We start from the raw sequence: 17,104 nt of genomic DNA, 5'->3' as shown, positions 1-17,104 counted from the left end.
ACCACAAAATGTGTAGAAGTGAGGGGAATAAAGCTATTGAATTTTCAACAACAATAACAAAAAAATGTAAGAGATGCAGGTTTGAACCCTGGGTCAAGCAGATCACCCCTGGAGTAGGAAAAGGCAACAAACTCCAGTATTCTTGCCTGGACAATCCCATGGACAGAGGAGACTGGAGGGCTATGGTCCATAGGGTCGCAAAGAGTGGGACACAACTGAAGCATGCTTTTAGTGCTGAGGCCCGGGTTGGAGAACTAAGATTCCACAAATTGTGCAGTATGGCCAAAAGAAAAGAAAAGAAAGGTATTCACTACTTCAAATGTGCTGGCAGAGAAAACAACTCATCAAGCATCATGAAGAACCACAGTAAGAGTACATCACAAAAAAGAAAATTATGATCTTCCAGAAACCAAACTTAAGGTCACAGAATGTTGTGATCTATCTGAGAATTCAAAATAGCTGTCATGAAGAAACTCAACAAGCTACAAGAAAACTCAGGAAGGCAGTTCAGTGAGCACAGGAATGAAATTAATGAACAGAAGAACTACTTTACCAAAGTGATTGAAACTAAAACAGAACCAACTGAAATTCTGGAGTTGAAGAACTCAACAAGATGAAAAATGCATTAGAAAGTTTTGGAAACAGAGCAGATGATATGGAAGAGAGAATTGGCAAGATAGAAATCTAAAAACTATACAGGTAGAAGAGGAAAGAGAATCAAGATCTTAAAAAGTAAGGAAATTCTATGGGAATGATCCAACCCTTTTAGGGCAGTATTAGGATAATAGGTACTCAGAGATGAGAGGGAGAAGGGTGCAGAGAATTTATTTAAAGAAATAATCACTGAGGACTTCCCAAACCTAGAGAAGGAACAGTATAGATAAGTTCATGAAGCTAAAAGAACAACTAGTTACCTCAATGCAAAAAGACCTTCTCCAAGACAAATTATGTCAAAAGTCAATGACCAAGAATGAATTTTAAAGGCTGGTGGGGAAAACAGTGATAACTTACAAAGGAACCCCAATTAGGCTGTATGCAGATTTCTTAGCAGAAACTCTATAAGCCAGGAGAGGATGAAGTGACCTTCTCAAAATACTGAAAGATCCTGGAAAGCAACAGAAATCCAGGAACCCAAACCCAGGACAGAACAATTCCCTTGACTGCCTCTAGTGGAGAATAAGTATTTATTACTAGAATGTGCTGCGTGTAATTTGTGATATATACATTCATGCTTGAGTTAAGAGTTTAGGAATGTGTACCTAGTTCTCCTCCATGATATATGTTCAGTTACTGTCAGTGAATGGCAGTAACATAAAATTTATGAAATCCTGAATTAAGGAGCACCCCCTTCCTTCCTGTGAGTGAGAATCATGACTTGCTCAGCGGACAGTAGTTGGAATTCTAGTGCCTAGAATGCACAGACTAGTCAAACAGCATAAACCTACTTAAGCACCTACTTAAATCAGAATCATCTGGGGAACTTGTTAGACACACAAATCTTTAGGACCCATTCCACAGCCACTGACTCTGGGTTTAAGGATCTGCTTGTCAGCGACTTCCCCAGGTGGCTGAGAGACAAACAGCCCCGTGGGTAGGGCTTATATTTCATAAAAAGTAAACAAGAGCATCCCCTCTAAAAAAGATCCTAGATTCCTGACCTTTCTAAAAGGGATGAGCAGGAGCCTCTGCCCTGGATCCTGCTCTCAAGGCTCCAAGAGCCCCAGAGCTGATCTCTAAAGGTCTAGGTCTTAAGCTAGACTCTGGGTTTTCCCAAATAGGTGGAAGAAAACATGCTTCTACCAGGACCTTGGGATGACTACATGGAGGCCCCAAGAGCTCCAGTCTTCAGATTTTAACTCCACCCCCACAAAGGAACTCCATGGCTAGAATGCTGAGGAGACGGCCCGGCCCTCCCCACCATCCTGCATGATGAGAATGCCCTCTGAGACCCTAAATACCCCTCCAGACATATTACTGAAAATGCTCAGGGACTGAAGGACCTACCTCAAATGCTGGGGAACAAGGCTTGCTATGGAGTTCTTTCTTTTTTAAAAAAACTTATTTATTTGACTGTACCAGATCTTAGTTGTGGCATTCAGGAGTTTAGTTGCTGCATGTGGGAACTAGTTCCCTGACCAGGGATCAAATCTGAGCCCCCTGCATTGGGGGGGCTCCAAATCTTAGCCCCTGGACCACCAGGGAATCCCTGGAGTTCATCTTTAAAATGGATATGACAGGAGCATCTCATTAACTGCCTTTTCTATGTCCTTGAGGGAGCCACTGGCCTGCACCCCTCAGACATCTGAAACCTCAAATGTGTGTTGAATGTTTTTATAGTAAAGAAAATAGTTACACCTTTTAGTTAAAAATAAACAGATAATAAACCAATGTTAGTTTCTTAGTTTTGACAAATACTGTTATGTGTAGGGTCAGGCCACCCAAGATGGCTGTTCTTTTGCTCTTTGTGCATCCCCTGCCCAACCAGCACCTGCTCCACCGACACTCTATGCACTTGACTGATCTTTCTACACACTTGCCCTGGTCCCAGCTAATGGCTGTTCTAGCTTTAGATCAGAGCTCTCCACTGTGCTTATCAAAGCGATGGTGAGGGGAGTGCCCCTTTGCTGGTTCCTCTGGTTACTGATGAGCCAAGATGACGTCAGTTCCCCCCACAACTGGTAACCTCCCCCCACCACTCCACACCAAGACTGCTACCACGTCCTGTCCGGCCGTCTGCTACACACGATGGGGTATTGCTCCAGGAGCTTTGCATCAGACGGGTAAGCTCCTCCATCCACTAAGCCAGTGAAGTCTCCGTTCTTCACTCTGGGCTCTGTCTTTGGTCTTGAAGTTGGGCAAGTACAGGGCTTGTAGGCCTGGGGGGGAGGGTGTCGGTGCGTGGCAGCCCAACACCGTGGTAATGTAAGATGCCAACAGTGAGGGGAAATGGGTGAGAGGTATAGGAGAACTCTCTCCCTTTGCAGGTTCAAATTATTCTAAAATAAAAGTTTGTTAAGAATAGATGGAAACCACCTGCTAGAGCCTGCAGGGCTCCATTTGAGCCTGTCTTAGATCCCGGCCCTTCTGCAGGGTCTGGCCTCTCTGACAGAGGCTCAGCTTATACGACCTGAAGATTCTCTCATTCCATCATCCCTTAGGATGGTGTCTCAGCCCTGATCTCCTAGTGGGCTGGGTGGGACTTCTTATAAAAACCTCTACTAAATCCTTGCTACCAGCCCATCCAAGCCACATCCAGCAGTTTCTTCCAACCCTGCACCCCCAGCCCGATCTGGGAAACTGCTGTATTATTTCCATCTAGCTGAGATCATAAGGTTGAAATGGTGTGGAATTAACTTGCCTGCATATACGATTTGGCTTGAAATGTATTTCCTCTATTGATATTCCTTGCATATGTACCTCCTATAAAAATTACATAAGACACTGTGAGTGGGAATGGAAAAGAAAGGAAATTGGGAGGGGTCATCAACTTTACTTGAAACACTTTTAAAGGGCACATTTTAACTTGTAGGGGGTGGCCAGGGATGAGTGGATTTTTAAAAATCGTGCTCCAGCATGCTTATTTTAGGCGGTAACTCTTCAGAGGGACAATTTTTAAAAAATTTACAGTGAGCATTGGGCCCTTTTGAAACTCCCAGTTAAAAGAATATGAAGGAAGTAGGGGGAAATGTTCTGTTTGTGAGGTACTCTTAATGGAATGCATTGTGTGAGGCAAAAAGAAAACTTCATTTGGGTAAGATTCTAATTGTATTCTTCCTTATCACCCCGGAGAAGTTGACAACCTGTATTTTACTCCTCAAAAAAGAAAATAAAAGGCTTAACTCATTCAGGTGCGAAACCCAGGAGTATCTAAAAGCACAGTGGAATGAAATGTTTCCTTTTTATTTTCTCTTTTGAAAACATTAACCCATTGTTTATTCCAAAAGTGTGATGTGGCCTGCAAGATCCTGGAACACTGACTGACCACTTATTTTTCAGATATATTAAGCACGCATAGCTAGGAACTGTTCTGCCTGGAGCTTTGCAAGGTGTGGCCCTTGCAGTGTTCCATCTAGAAGCATGGCACATATTAACATACCTTCAGAATGAGGCAGTGGTTCTCAGCTGAGGGTAATTTTTCTTTCCACTCCCCCACCAGACATTTGGTCGTGTCTGGAGGCAATTTCGACAGTCGAAGCTGCAGGTGGGGGTGGGGATGGGGAATGAAGCTGCTGGCATCTAGCGTGTAGAGGTCAGGGTTGCTGCTAAACAGCCTACAATGCATGAAACAGCCCCAACGTCAAAGTATCCAGTCCACAATGTCAATAGTGCCAAGGTAGAGGTGGTGCAGCGGTAAAGAACCCATCTGACAATACCCAGAGACACAGGAGACACAAGTTTGATCCCTGGGTCGGGAAGATATCCCTGGAGGAAATGGCAACCACCTCCAGTATTCTTGCCTGGGAAATTCCATGGACAGAGGAGCCTGGCAGGCTATAGTACATGGGGTCAGAAAGAGTCAGACACAACTGAGCACTCACATGCACAGAGCAATGCAAAAGTTTTTTCAAGGTTAAAAAAAGATTATAGTGATATTAGTCTAGAGCTCTGAGTCGAATACTAGTCAGGTGCTCCAGAGGAGCAAATAAGGAAAGATCACGTCCACTTGGGGTAATCAGAGAACGTTTCAAGCCTTCAAGTGGGTTTTCTGTGGTTCAGTTCAGTTCAGTCGCTCAGTCGTATACGACTCTTTGCGACCCCATGAACCGCAGCACGCCAGGCCTCCCTGTCCATCACCAACTTCCACAGTCCATCCAAACCCATGTACATTGAGTCGGTGATGCCATCCAACCATCTCATCCTCTGTCGACCCCTTCTCCTCCTGCCCTCAATCTTTCCCAGCATCAGAGTCTTTTCAGATGAGTCAGCTTTTCGCATCAGGTGGCCAAAGTATTGGAGTTTCAGCTTCAACATCAGTCCTTCCAAAGAACACCCAGGACTGATCTCCTTTAGGATGGACTGGTTGAATCTTCTTGCAGTCCAAGGAACTCTCAAGAGTCTTCTCCAACACCACAGTTCAAAAGCATTAATTCTTCTGGGCTCAGCTTTCTTTTGCAGTCCAACTCTCACATCCATACATGACCACTGGAAAAACCATAGCCTTGACTAGACAGACCTTTGTTGACAAAGTAATGTTTCTGCTTCTTAATATGCTGTCTAGGTAGGTCATAACTTTCCTTCCAAAGAATAAGAGTCTTTTAATTTCATGGCTGCAATCACCATCTGCAGTGATTTTGGAGCCCAGAAAAATGAAGTCAGCCACTGTTTCCACTGTTTCCCCATCTATTTGCCATGAAGTGATGGGACTGGATATCATGATCTTAGTTTTCTGAATGTTGAGCTTTAAGCCAACTTTTTCACTCTCCTTTTTCAGTTTCATCAAGAGACTTTTTAGTTCTTCTTCACTTTCTGCCATAAGGGTGGTGTCATCTGCATATCTGAGGTTATTGATATTTTTCCCGGCAATCTTGATTCCAGCTTGTGCTTCATCCAGCCCGGCGTTTCTCATCATGTACTCTGCATATAAGTTAGATAAGCAGGGTGACAATATACAGCCTTGATGTACTCCTTTCCCAATTTGAAACCAGTCTGTTTTACCATGTCCAGTTCTAACTGTTGCTTCTTGACCTGCATGCAGGTGAGTCTCTTGAAGAATTTTTCACAGTTCGTGGTGATCCATTCGTGGTGATCCACACAGTTTGAGGCTTTGGCGTAGTCAATAAAGCAAAAGTAGATGTTTTTTCTGGAACTCTCTTGCTTTTGTGATGATCCAGAGGATTTTGGCAATTTTATCTCTGGTTCCTCTGCCTTTTCTAAATAAAATTCACTTTTTTAATTGTCCATGGTGATCCCCAGCAATTCACTCTCAGTGGTGGAAATACACAGACTGAGACTCTGGGATTCTCAGCAAAGAATGAGACTGGTTTCCTTAGGAATGGCTAACTTTTCCCTACTGATTTTCATGCAAAGAAAACCCATACATATAATGAGCAGAAGCCAACATATTTTGTAGGAAGATACTCTGAGGCTATGAAAATGTCAGTTTTTTTACCTGTTATTTTACCATTCATTGACATTTCTTGGCTCAGTTCATTATTACTTCCATGGTTGCCAAATGGTGATTTTTCAATTCCAACATTCCTTCTATTTTCTAGTCGGAATTCTACTGTAAGGAAAACTTTCTCTCCTTATTTATTTATAGTAGTGTGGACTCTTGGGTTACAACTTGTTACTATCATTTATTTTGAAGGTCAAATTGTCCCAGATTTCACCGGTAAAAGCCCCATTTAAGTAGCTCTAGTGTCTCTTTCTCCACTGATCTCCAGTAGCAAGTATACTGAAGTGGTTTGCCATTCCCTTCTCCAGTGGACCACATTCTGTCAGACCTCTCCACCATGACCCATCCGTATCACTGCAGATGCTGATTGTAGCCAGGAAATTAAAAGACGCTTACTCCTTGGAAGGAAAGTTATGACCAACCTAGATAGCATGTTAAAAAGCAGAGACATTACTTTGCCAACCAAGTTCCGTCTAGTCAAGGCTATGGTTTTTCCTGTGGTCATGTATGGATGTGAGAGTTTGACTGTGAAGAAAGCTGATCGCTGAAGAATTTATACTTTTGAACTGTGGTGTTGGAGAAGACTCTTGAGAGTCCCTTGGACTGCAAGGAGATCCAACCAGTCCATTCTGGAGGAGATCAATCCTGGGTGTTCATTGGAAGGACTGATGCTAAAGCTGAAACTCCAATACTTTGGCCACCTCATGCGACGAGTTGACTCACTGGAAAAGAGTCTGATGCTAGGAGGGATTGGGGGTGGGAGGAGACGGGGACGACAGAGGATGAGATGTCTGGATGGCATCACCGACTCGATGGACATGAGTTTGAGTGAACTTCAGGAGTTGGTAATGGACAGGGAGGCCTGGCGTGCTGTGATTCATGGGGTCACAAAGAGTCGGACACGACTGAGCGACTGAACTGAACTGAACTGAGTGTCTCTTTCGATACACCCCAGCATTTCTTTACTTTTTGGCACAAGATGTCGCAGAGTCTTGTTGTCCAGCTGCCCCAGCTGTCGAGTCAGCCACTTACCTGTGAAGCCCTGGTTCATTTTAGTGGAGTGGTATTTGAATACCAAGGTCTAGGCACTAGTGTACTCATAGGTCTCAGGGTATTGCTGAAGCTTCTAGGACCTCTCAGTGACAGAGCTAAGGAATATATGTGTGCATGCATAGAATACATACTGACATCGTTATTTCTAGGTATAGCCAACTGTATTTTGAAAACCATGCATTCACACTAACTACTGGTCCTATCCAATAGCACAGGTTCATTTTAGTTTTCTCCCTTTTTCATATTTATAACTCCTTTCTCCCACAGTGAGAAACTTGGCTCCCATTTTACTATATTTTGGGTTGGCCAAAAAGTTCATTTGGGTTTTCTGTAAAATGTTATGGAAAAACCGAAACGAACTTTTTGGCCAACCCAGTATTTACTTTTTCCCCTACAGCCCCTGCTACACTACTCTCCCATTGGTGCTACGACCACGATTCCCCAGCCTCATATGGAAAGTGAAAGTGAAAGTTGCTCAGCCATGTCCAACTCTGCCACTGTATAGTCCATGGAATTCTCCAGGCCAGAATACTGGACTGGGTAGCCTTTCCCTGCTCCAGGAATCTTCCCAACCCAGGGATCAAATCCAGGTCTCCCGCATTGCAGGCAGATTCTTTACCAGCTGAGCCACAACCTCCTAAACCCACGAGGGCTCTACCAGCCTCTGCGAGGCCACTGCCACATCCCCATGTCGGTGTTCTCCTCACCCCTCATTGGCTCTGAGACCCCACACTGGGCTGCTAGTGAGACCACCACACCCAGACACAGATGCCTTGCTCTTACTAGTCTGCGGCCCATCCCCATGGAAAGGCCTGCCTCACTCTCCCATCTAGGTGACTTGAGACTAAAGGCAGGCCTGCAGGCAGGCCTGAATCAATTAAAATATCTGAAACAATTTGGAGCATAAGCTAGCCTGTTATATAGCTCTTTAGGACAGCCTACAACATTCTTTACAATCTCATCTGGTCTATTTAGAGTAGACGCAGGTGAAAATGTAAAAGTGTCTTAATGTACAAGTATATGCTTTTAGTTTGCAAGAGACAGCCCTCCTTGAGGGCTCCTTGAGGGCTCTCTCTTGAAGCAGAATATTTACTGTCATATTGATTTATGGCCTTGTGAAAAGGAGCCTTCTCTGTTTATTAAAGTCAACATGATGTTTGATATCAGAGGTAAATTTCTTCTCAATGAAATCTCAAATGACCTGAGTTCAAATCAGAATAAAGACTGATGAATCTTGCCAAAAAGGCCCATGATATTGTAGAGGAGCAGCTGGTAGAAAATATCCTTTCTCTGGCATGAATTACAAGATGAGGCAACACCACATCTAATAGAAAAACACTGTGAAAGAGTCTCAAAGCACTAGTGACTCATGGACAGCGTTAGTCAAATGGAAAGACATGAGAACGAAGAATTAGAAATCTAAGTGGCAATGCATGAAACTATTTCAAGATAATGTATATAATCATTTATGACAATGGGTCCCCAGCATATATGTAGACTGAGTAAGAAATATAAATAACATGTGCATATATATATCCTCCACAATGCATAGAAACAATATTTTGAACATTTGCTTACTTAAGCTAAGAGATCTTACATTAAAAACAATAGATGTATAGAACAGTCGTTTGGACTCTGGGAGAGGGCAAGGGTGGGATGATTTGGGAGAATGGCATTGAAACATGTATATTATCATATGTGAAATGAATCGCCAGTCCAGGTTCAATGCATGATACAGGATGCTCAGGGCTGGTGTACTGGTATGAACCAGAGGGATGGGATGGGGAGAGAGGTGGAAGGGGGGTTCAAGATGGGGAACACATGTACACCTGGGGCAGATTCATGTCAATGTATGGCAAAACCAATACAATAGTGTAAAGTAATTAGCCTCCAATTAAAATAAATTAAAAAAATAGATGTGAATTTCTTGTTGAAGTATAGTTGATTTACAATGTTGTGTTACTTTCAGTTGTACAGCAAAAGGATTTAGTTATATATATATATATATATATAAAATTTTCAGATTCTTTTCCTTATAGGTTATTACAAGGTGTTGAATATAGTTCCCTGTGCTTTATAGTAGTTGGTCCTTTTTGCTTATCTATGTTATACAGTAGTGTGTACTGTTAATCCCAAACTCCTAATTTATTCCCCTCTCCCCCTTTGGTTACCATAAGTTTGTTTTCTATGTCTGTGAGTCTATTTTGTAAATAAAATCACTTGCATCTTTTTTTAGATTCCACATATAAGTGATATCATATATTTGCTTTCTCTGTCTGACTTCACTTAGTATTATAATCTGTAAGTCCATCCATGTTGCTGCAGATGGTGTGATTTCATTCTTTTATGGCTGAGTAATATATTTATCCATTCATCTGTTGATGAACATTTAGGTTGTTTCCATATCTTGGTTATTATAAATCATGCTGCAGTGAGCACTGGGGTGCATGTATCTTTTCGAATTAGAGTTTTCCTCTTTTCCAGATAGATGTCCAGGAGTAGGATTGTTGAATCATGAGATAATCATCTATTTTTAGTTTTTAAAGGAATCTCCATACTATTCTCCATAGTAGCTATATCAATTTACATTCCCACCAACAGTGTAGGAGGGTTCTTATGGGTTTTTTCCCTAGCTATCCAAGTGACATATATTCACTATTGAAAATATAATAGAGCACATAGGAAATAGTAGCAATTACCTGTGTAACTACCACTCAACTTTGTGGTTTAGTTGTTAAATAGTGTCTGACTCTTGCGACCCCATGAACTATAGTCCGCCAGACTCCTCTGTCCATGAGATTTTTCAGGCAAGAATACTGGAGTGGGTTGCCATTTCCTTATCCAGGGGATCTTCCAGACCCAGGAATCGAACCTGGGTCATCTGCATTACAGGTGAATTCCTGCATTGCAGGTGGATTCTTTACCAACTGAGCTACAAGGGAAGCCCTACCACTCAGCTTTATCTCTTTATTAATATTTTGGTATATTTCCTTTAGATCATATTGTTTGTTTTTAAAATGGGATCATACTATACACACTTGGAGTTTTTCACAATGATACACGTCACAAACATTTTCCCATAACATTGATACTTTATTACATAATTTTTTTCTTTTTATTTTTTATTGAAGGATAATTGCTTTACAGAATTTTGTTGTTTTCTGTCAAACCTCAACATGAATCAGCCATAGGTATACACATATTCCCTCCCATCTCACTCCCCATCCCACTCCTCTGGCTTATGTAATATTTTGTTGTACAGAAGCACCATAATTTATTGGACCACTTTGTGTTGTTGGGTATTATAGTGGTTTTCAATTTTGGCTCTTAGGTATAATGTTGTAATTAACATTTGTATCTAAGTATTTTCTCACATCTATGATTATATCTTGAGGCTAAACTTTAAGAAGTGGAAACTGAGTTGCTGGAGAAAAGTGCTATGTTGCTATCATAATTTAAATTACATATAAATCAATATGATATGAAGAAAAGAATACTATACTTTCATGAAATATGTGAGAGTTTCTTAAAAATATAACTAACATATTTTTTTTTTAGCATTTTGGTTGGACTGTGTGCTTAATAATCCCTGGGGAAATTATAGAACAAACTGTCCCTCAACAGTCTCAGAAAAGCAGAATTCGCTAGTTCAATCCTAGTTCCAAAGTCTTCCCTTAGGCTTTTTGTGGTAATGAAGGATTTGCTGCCTCATATCATACCGGCAGAGCAAAGAGTAAAATACTTATTTTGAAATATCTTCTTTCTATCTGGCAAGGATTTGGAATTTTAAAATCTTCTCTCAAATATTTAAGAACTACAAAATACAATAAGCTTTGAATTAAGAATTAATTGGACTTTTCTTTCCCCTACTGTTTGTTCAATTTTTAAGAGAAAAAAAAAATGCTGCACAGAATACAATTAACTCTTAGCCCTGAATCATTTTAATGTGTGCTGCTGCCTAAAAGTTGGGGAATGGACCAGATGACTTCTTGAGATCTTTTCCAGCTCAGTATATAAATCCAGCTTTTATATTCATTGCTTTAACTTGGAGAACTTATCACCCCCTGCTCAGCCAACCCCTTTCCTCTTTACCACACATTTTCTTGGTGCTCTAATTTTCCTTTTATGCTCACAGAGGGTGTCTGCCAGCCACCATTATTGTAATTATAGCAATGTTTTTACATGAGTATTAATCAAACAATGAAGGCGACATGAGCAGAATGCCAAGTTCAGTAATGCTTACACAGTCATGAGCATGCAACATTCTTAGAACATTAACAGAGATGTTGAAGTATTGATTTAAGATCCTGATGTAATACGATTATACTTGAGAGTACAAATATAATGCTCAAAAGCGTAATACTTGAAGTGCAAAGGAAAGTCTGTGCTCTTTTTTATAGAAGCCCTTCAATAGGAAAGATGAAAGAAAACCCATCACAATGTTATTTATCCTCTTTGGTCCACTAAACTATAGTTTTTCAATTTAACACAGTTTTTGTCTTCAGTATGAATCTCTTGCTCTAACATACTCTGTAAATGATTTATGTTCATTCCTTTGGTTAAGCTTTTAGTTGCTGCTAGCTGAGGTGTGGAGAAGGCAATGGCAAGCCACTCCAGTACTCTTGCCTAGAAAATCCCATGGATGGAGGAGCCTGGTAGGCTGCAGTCCGTGGGGTCGCTAAGGGTCGGACACGACTGAGCGACTTCACTTTCACTTTTCACTTTCACACATTAGAGAAGGAAATGGCAACCCACTCCAGTATTCTTGCCTGGAGAATCCCAGGGATGGGGGAGCCTGGTGGGCTTCCGTCTATGGGGTCACACAGAGTCGGACACGACTGAAGTGACTTAGCAGCAGCAGCTGACGTGTGTGTGTTTGTGTGAGAATCTGTGTTGAGTATTGTGGTCACCTGTTGGCTGGCCCCCAATATCCATGCCCCACTGAACCTTTTCCAATAGTCCCCACGTCTACTGGAGATCCATCGTTACCATCAAATATCTTTCTTCAGGGCTGGAACAAATGATAGGTACTGGCCCAAAGAGTACATTTTCTTGTATTGACTACATTGATTAGATCAGAGATGGTCTTAGCCTTGGTCTTGGCCTATAGCAAATTTCAGAACTATTACTGGTACTTCTGAAACACATTTCTTTCTTTCTTTGTAGTGTAGGATGTAAAGTTATGATTTTATTGTTACTTTGCCAACGTATAACATGCTAACCTCAGAATCAACCCAACACACCAAGAAGGGAAAACTGAGAAAAATTAGAGAACTGTAACTCTGATTGGGCCACACCTTAAGGAATATGTTACCATTGTTGTGTGATCCAGTTTGAATTTCTATTACTTGCACCTGAAAATACCCTAACTGATGCCGAATCTCTAAGTGGTCATGGGTTTGGGGAGTATGGAGGAAGCCAAATGGTTCTGTCCTTCTTCTAGAACCCACTAGTTAAAGAAAAGATTAAGAGGAAATATGGAGAGATAAGAAGTCAACCAACCGTGATGGTCAGTTTATGTGACAACTTGATTGGGCTAAGGAATTTCCAGATGGCTGGTAAAGCATTGTTACCGGGCATGTCTGTGAGGGTGTTTCTGGAAGAGATTAGCATTTGAGTTGGTGGACTGAGTAAAGATCATTCTCACCAGTGCAGATGGGCCTTATCCAATTTGTCGGGGGCCTGAGTAGAGCAACGCGTGGAGGAAGAATGAATTTGCTCTCTTTGCTTGAACATCCCTTTTGTCCTGCCCTCAGACACTGGCAATCCTGGCTCCTGGACCTTAAGACTTGGACCAGGACTTGTCCCATTAACCCCTATCCCCTGATTCTTGAACCCTTTGGATTCAGACTGATACTTGTACCATCGGCTCCCTTGGTTTTCAGATCTCTGAACTCAGACTGAATCACACCACTGGCTGGTTCTCCAGCATGTAGATGGCTGACCAGGGATTCTTGGCCCCCATAATTGTCTAAACCAGTTCCTATGATAAGTCTCTCTCTCTCTCTCTCCCCACACACTCACACAAAGGCTAGGTCTGCTGTGGCTCATCCCATCCTTAGACATGTTCCTACATGGCTTTTGATTAAGAACCTGGCCGTCTTTGTCTCCTTAGCCCTGAAACGGAGTAGTTCATTCTGCTCTGCTCTTTGGAGATTCCGAGCTCATCTGTTTAGCCTCCTTCTCTTGAAAGCTGGAAGTGTAGAAGATATCTTGAGGGGGGAGACCAGCTCTATAGTTAAGATGGGCTCCCTCCCTCCAGCAGGAGTTTGCCTCCTAGATATGTGGAATGTAGGTGACTTCATTCTGCTGGTCCACACCTAGCCTCCCTGCTTCCTTCACACAACTCCAGACTCAACAGATGTCTCCTGGGGAAACCAGCCACATTGCTGCTCCTCAAATTTTCAACCTGTCATGCCAGCTGTGCACAAAACTTCACTGGTTTCTCTTTCCTCCAGCAGAGACCCACTGTACAGGTTAAACCCAATCATCTGGTCTGTATTGGTCTCACAGCTCTCTGATATCTAAAAAAACATGCTTTTGTCATTTTTTTCAGGTTTTCTGATGCTGCACAGAAACATTGTGCAGGCATGACCTATTTTATTCTACTCGAAAGTGGAAGACGGCTTGTGGATAACATCGTAATGTATTTAGGGTGGGAGCTCAAGAAGTGGTCCTTGAATTTCTGTCCAAGTAGCTACTTGACCTTGGCAAATTCACTTAACATCTCTTAGGGATGATAATGGCTATTTCTTTGGATTCTCACATGGATCAAGAGAAATAATATTTATATAAAGCACTTTTAAGGCAAAAATGTGTTTTAAATAAAAGGCAGTCTTTTTAAAATTCATTTATGCATTCATTCAAAGACATTTATTGAATACTTAATACTTGCCAGACATTCTGCTAGGAGCAGGTGGGGGAAGTGAATGAGTTAGCCTTAGAAACATGGTCTCACAGGAAGCTCACAATTCTAGTGGGGAAAGTGATTATGTAATCATTCAGTAACAGAACTGTATCACACAGTTATAGACATAAGTATAAGATAAAATAACCTGGAGAAAGGAATAATTTATTATACTCTGCTAAGGTAGAGACTTCCTAATGAAAAACTTGCCAGAGAATGTGAGGTTTTAACTGAATTCTTATGTTCACTAATAGTTTACAGAAAGAAGAAGAATATATCTCACTTGGCTCTTATGTTGTTGCCTCTTATAAAGTCATTACTCAAAAGCAGTTAGAAGATTATATAAAAATTGATTTAAACTAATTTTAAGCAATGATTTTTAAAATGTCAAGTCTATCAGTCCATACAAAAATTGAGTGCAGTGCAAATGTTAAGATTTTAAAACAGTGGAAAGGACTGTGGAAATGAGACTGTCATCTTCTGTTAGTTCCAGAACATCCTGGTAATTATTGCAGTTGCATTGAGAGGCTTTGCATATTAGAGGATATTTTATTATCAAAAATCACTTAAAATAAATGATTCCCAGAAAGACATCTATTCAAAAAAATTTTAAAGCTATATCATGAAACCGTCAATGAAATATAATAGTCTACCTCACAGCAAATTTGAAAAATATGTGAAATTCCTTTGCTGAAATGTTTAATGCTGTTTAAGAATTCTTTGCCCTTAAGCAATTCTTCATATTGCACAAGAATACACCTTGTATTCTTATGAAGAAAAGTGATAGTCATTACCAGAAACAACAAACAGCAAAAGCCATTAATTTGCCTGAGATTGTGTTTTACAAGAAAACATTTAAATGTGTGTGGTTCTTATGTTGAAGTCTTCTACATGTTTTTAAAGTAAATAATAAATATTCATATTTTGTTCACCGAGGCATTAGGTAAGCAAAATATCATAATTATTAATAATCTAATATATCAATAACTGTTAAAAATAAAAACCATCATATTTCTGACCTGATATTAAAACATCCATGACATCAGGGTTGTACGTTCATATAGAATGCTGTGGTTGAAATTAATTTCACACAGTTTATAAACTCAACTATTTTCAGTTTCTCTGATTTTCGCCAGAATCAACGAGTCATAAATGTGTGTCAGTGTGAAAGAAAAGAGGTGAAAAATTCCTTTGCAGATGCTTAACTTGAAACATTTATGGATTTAGCAGACTTTTATACTTACTATTTTACTCTATGCAGATTCCTAATATCTTTAGTTTTGTATCAGTAGTTTCTTTTTTTGATTAAATTCACAATGTATAACTTCTGCTTTTTAAAAAAATGTTATATGGAAGTACATTATCTGCATAGGAAGATCTTCATGGTATATTAAGGGGAATTATTGGGCTCTGAGCTTATTTTGTGAAATATGTTATTTGAGTGTGGAAAAGAAGTCTAGGGCAGATACTAGTTGCATAGGATAATCACCTGGGGAAACTTTCAGAAACATCCGGTGACCAAACCCCACTTCAGTCTGATTAATTCAGAATTTCTGGGTGGGGATCCCAGAGCATCTGCTCTAAAACTCCCCGGGTGATCCTAATATACAGCCAAGAAGTTGAGAGGTGCTGATTTAGACACACACATACACTTGAAGCAGAGCTACCCCATGTGACTTTGGGAAATTGTATATTCTTCTTTTGTTTATTTGTGTTGTCTGCAATAAATATGTACATTTTCTACAATAAACATGTAATTGGATAAATGTAACTTTTGAAAGGCAATAAGAATTGGATGGAATGATGGATAAAGGAAGGATGAGAGGAAGCAGGTGGAGAATTAGAAAAAGGAAGGAAGGAAGAAGGGAGGGAGGGAGGAAAGTTTTTAAATAGAACTTAACCCTGCATTGACACAAGGACTTGGGGCAACAGGGAGGCGAAAGACCTGGTGTCCTTCTGCTGTCATCACAAGCAGCTAAAAACGCTTCAGGAGCATAAGAGTGAGTGAAAGAAGGAGCTGTCATCTGCTGAGTACCATGTGTCAGTGCTGTATTTTTTATCCCATTTATTTTCAGTGCCTACCCTGCAGGGTTGATACATTGTCCTTTCACAGATGGGAACATTGGCTCTCAGAGAGGTGACATGTTGCACTGAGTCTAGTATTTGAACACTGGGCGAGCCCAAGCCACTTTCCTGCTCAAGCCCAGCTTCTGTGATGAGAAGAGAAGATGGTTGAACACAAGGTAGTTTTCCTTTTTGTGTCTGAGAGCAATGACTCTTGTTTCTTTACTTCTGCGGAGAATTGATAGCTGTTCAAAGCTTTTTAGGTGTCACTTCTGCCAAGTCCCACCTCCCATCGCTTAATCTTGGTTGACCACAAATGCTTCACTGGGTGGAGCTTGACAAATGGCTTTTGTTAGATAGATTGTCCTGACCTTCTACTGAAGAACAGTTGCTGCCACTTCATAATTATGCCCCAACAATGCATTAAAAAACCCACCAGCTTTCTCTGTAAACATGGCTGGGCCATGTGTCACTGTGTGCACAATAATTTGGCTTCCAGGTAGCATGATTTGACAGCTGCCAGCAGTAGATGATAAACAAGGAAAAGAGGATCTAAGTGGCAAAAGTTACAGAAGCCAGAGAGTCGGGCAAGAGAAAGATATAATTGAGATATGACAGCTCTAATAAATAAATTAGTCATGTAACATAGTATGCCTGTCAGGGTTTTAAAATGAATGAACCCGTGGAACTCAACTCTTATTCTCACGTGCTTTCCAATGCCAGTGCTACACACATCTACATTTCGCTACTATGTAGTTTTGATTAAAAGAAAATGTTCACGTCTAAAATGAGAGCATTCTGATTTCCTCCTGTGTTCTTCATTGCTTCAAGTTTCCATTAGACAAAATCAACAACAACTAAAATTCACCGTATTTATTGGCTTACTTTATTTACTGGTCGGGTCGCGGAGAGTCGGACACGACTGAGCGACTGAACTGAACCGAACTGAACCCCAAGTAACTTAA

The 17,104-nt window shown here is 40.8% G+C and overlaps 1 long non-coding RNA gene across 1 annotated transcript in view; it reads left to right on the top strand.

Annotated features, from left to right (window-relative positions):
* LOC148774200 (uncharacterized) overlaps window positions 1–16,856 on the top strand; it is a 60,406-nt gene extending 43,550 nt beyond the window's left edge. The window contains exon 5 of the long non-coding RNA XR_016036107.1: window positions 16,189–16,856. This is a non-coding gene — a long non-coding RNA (uncharacterized LOC148774200). The remainder of the gene's footprint in view (window positions 1–16,188) is intronic.
* The last annotated feature ends 248 nt before the right edge of the window (window positions 16,857–17,104 follow it).

This window comes from Moschus berezovskii, chromosome 23 (assembly GCF_049115385.1).
Source record: "Moschus berezovskii isolate FMDL1 chromosome 23, NW_MosBer_1.0, whole genome shotgun sequence".
In the NCBI taxonomy this organism is placed as follows: domain Eukaryota; kingdom Metazoa; phylum Chordata; class Mammalia; order Artiodactyla; family Moschidae; genus Moschus; species Moschus berezovskii.
Note: the sequence above shows the minus strand (reverse complement) of the source record. Positions and strands in the feature narration are given on the sequence as shown.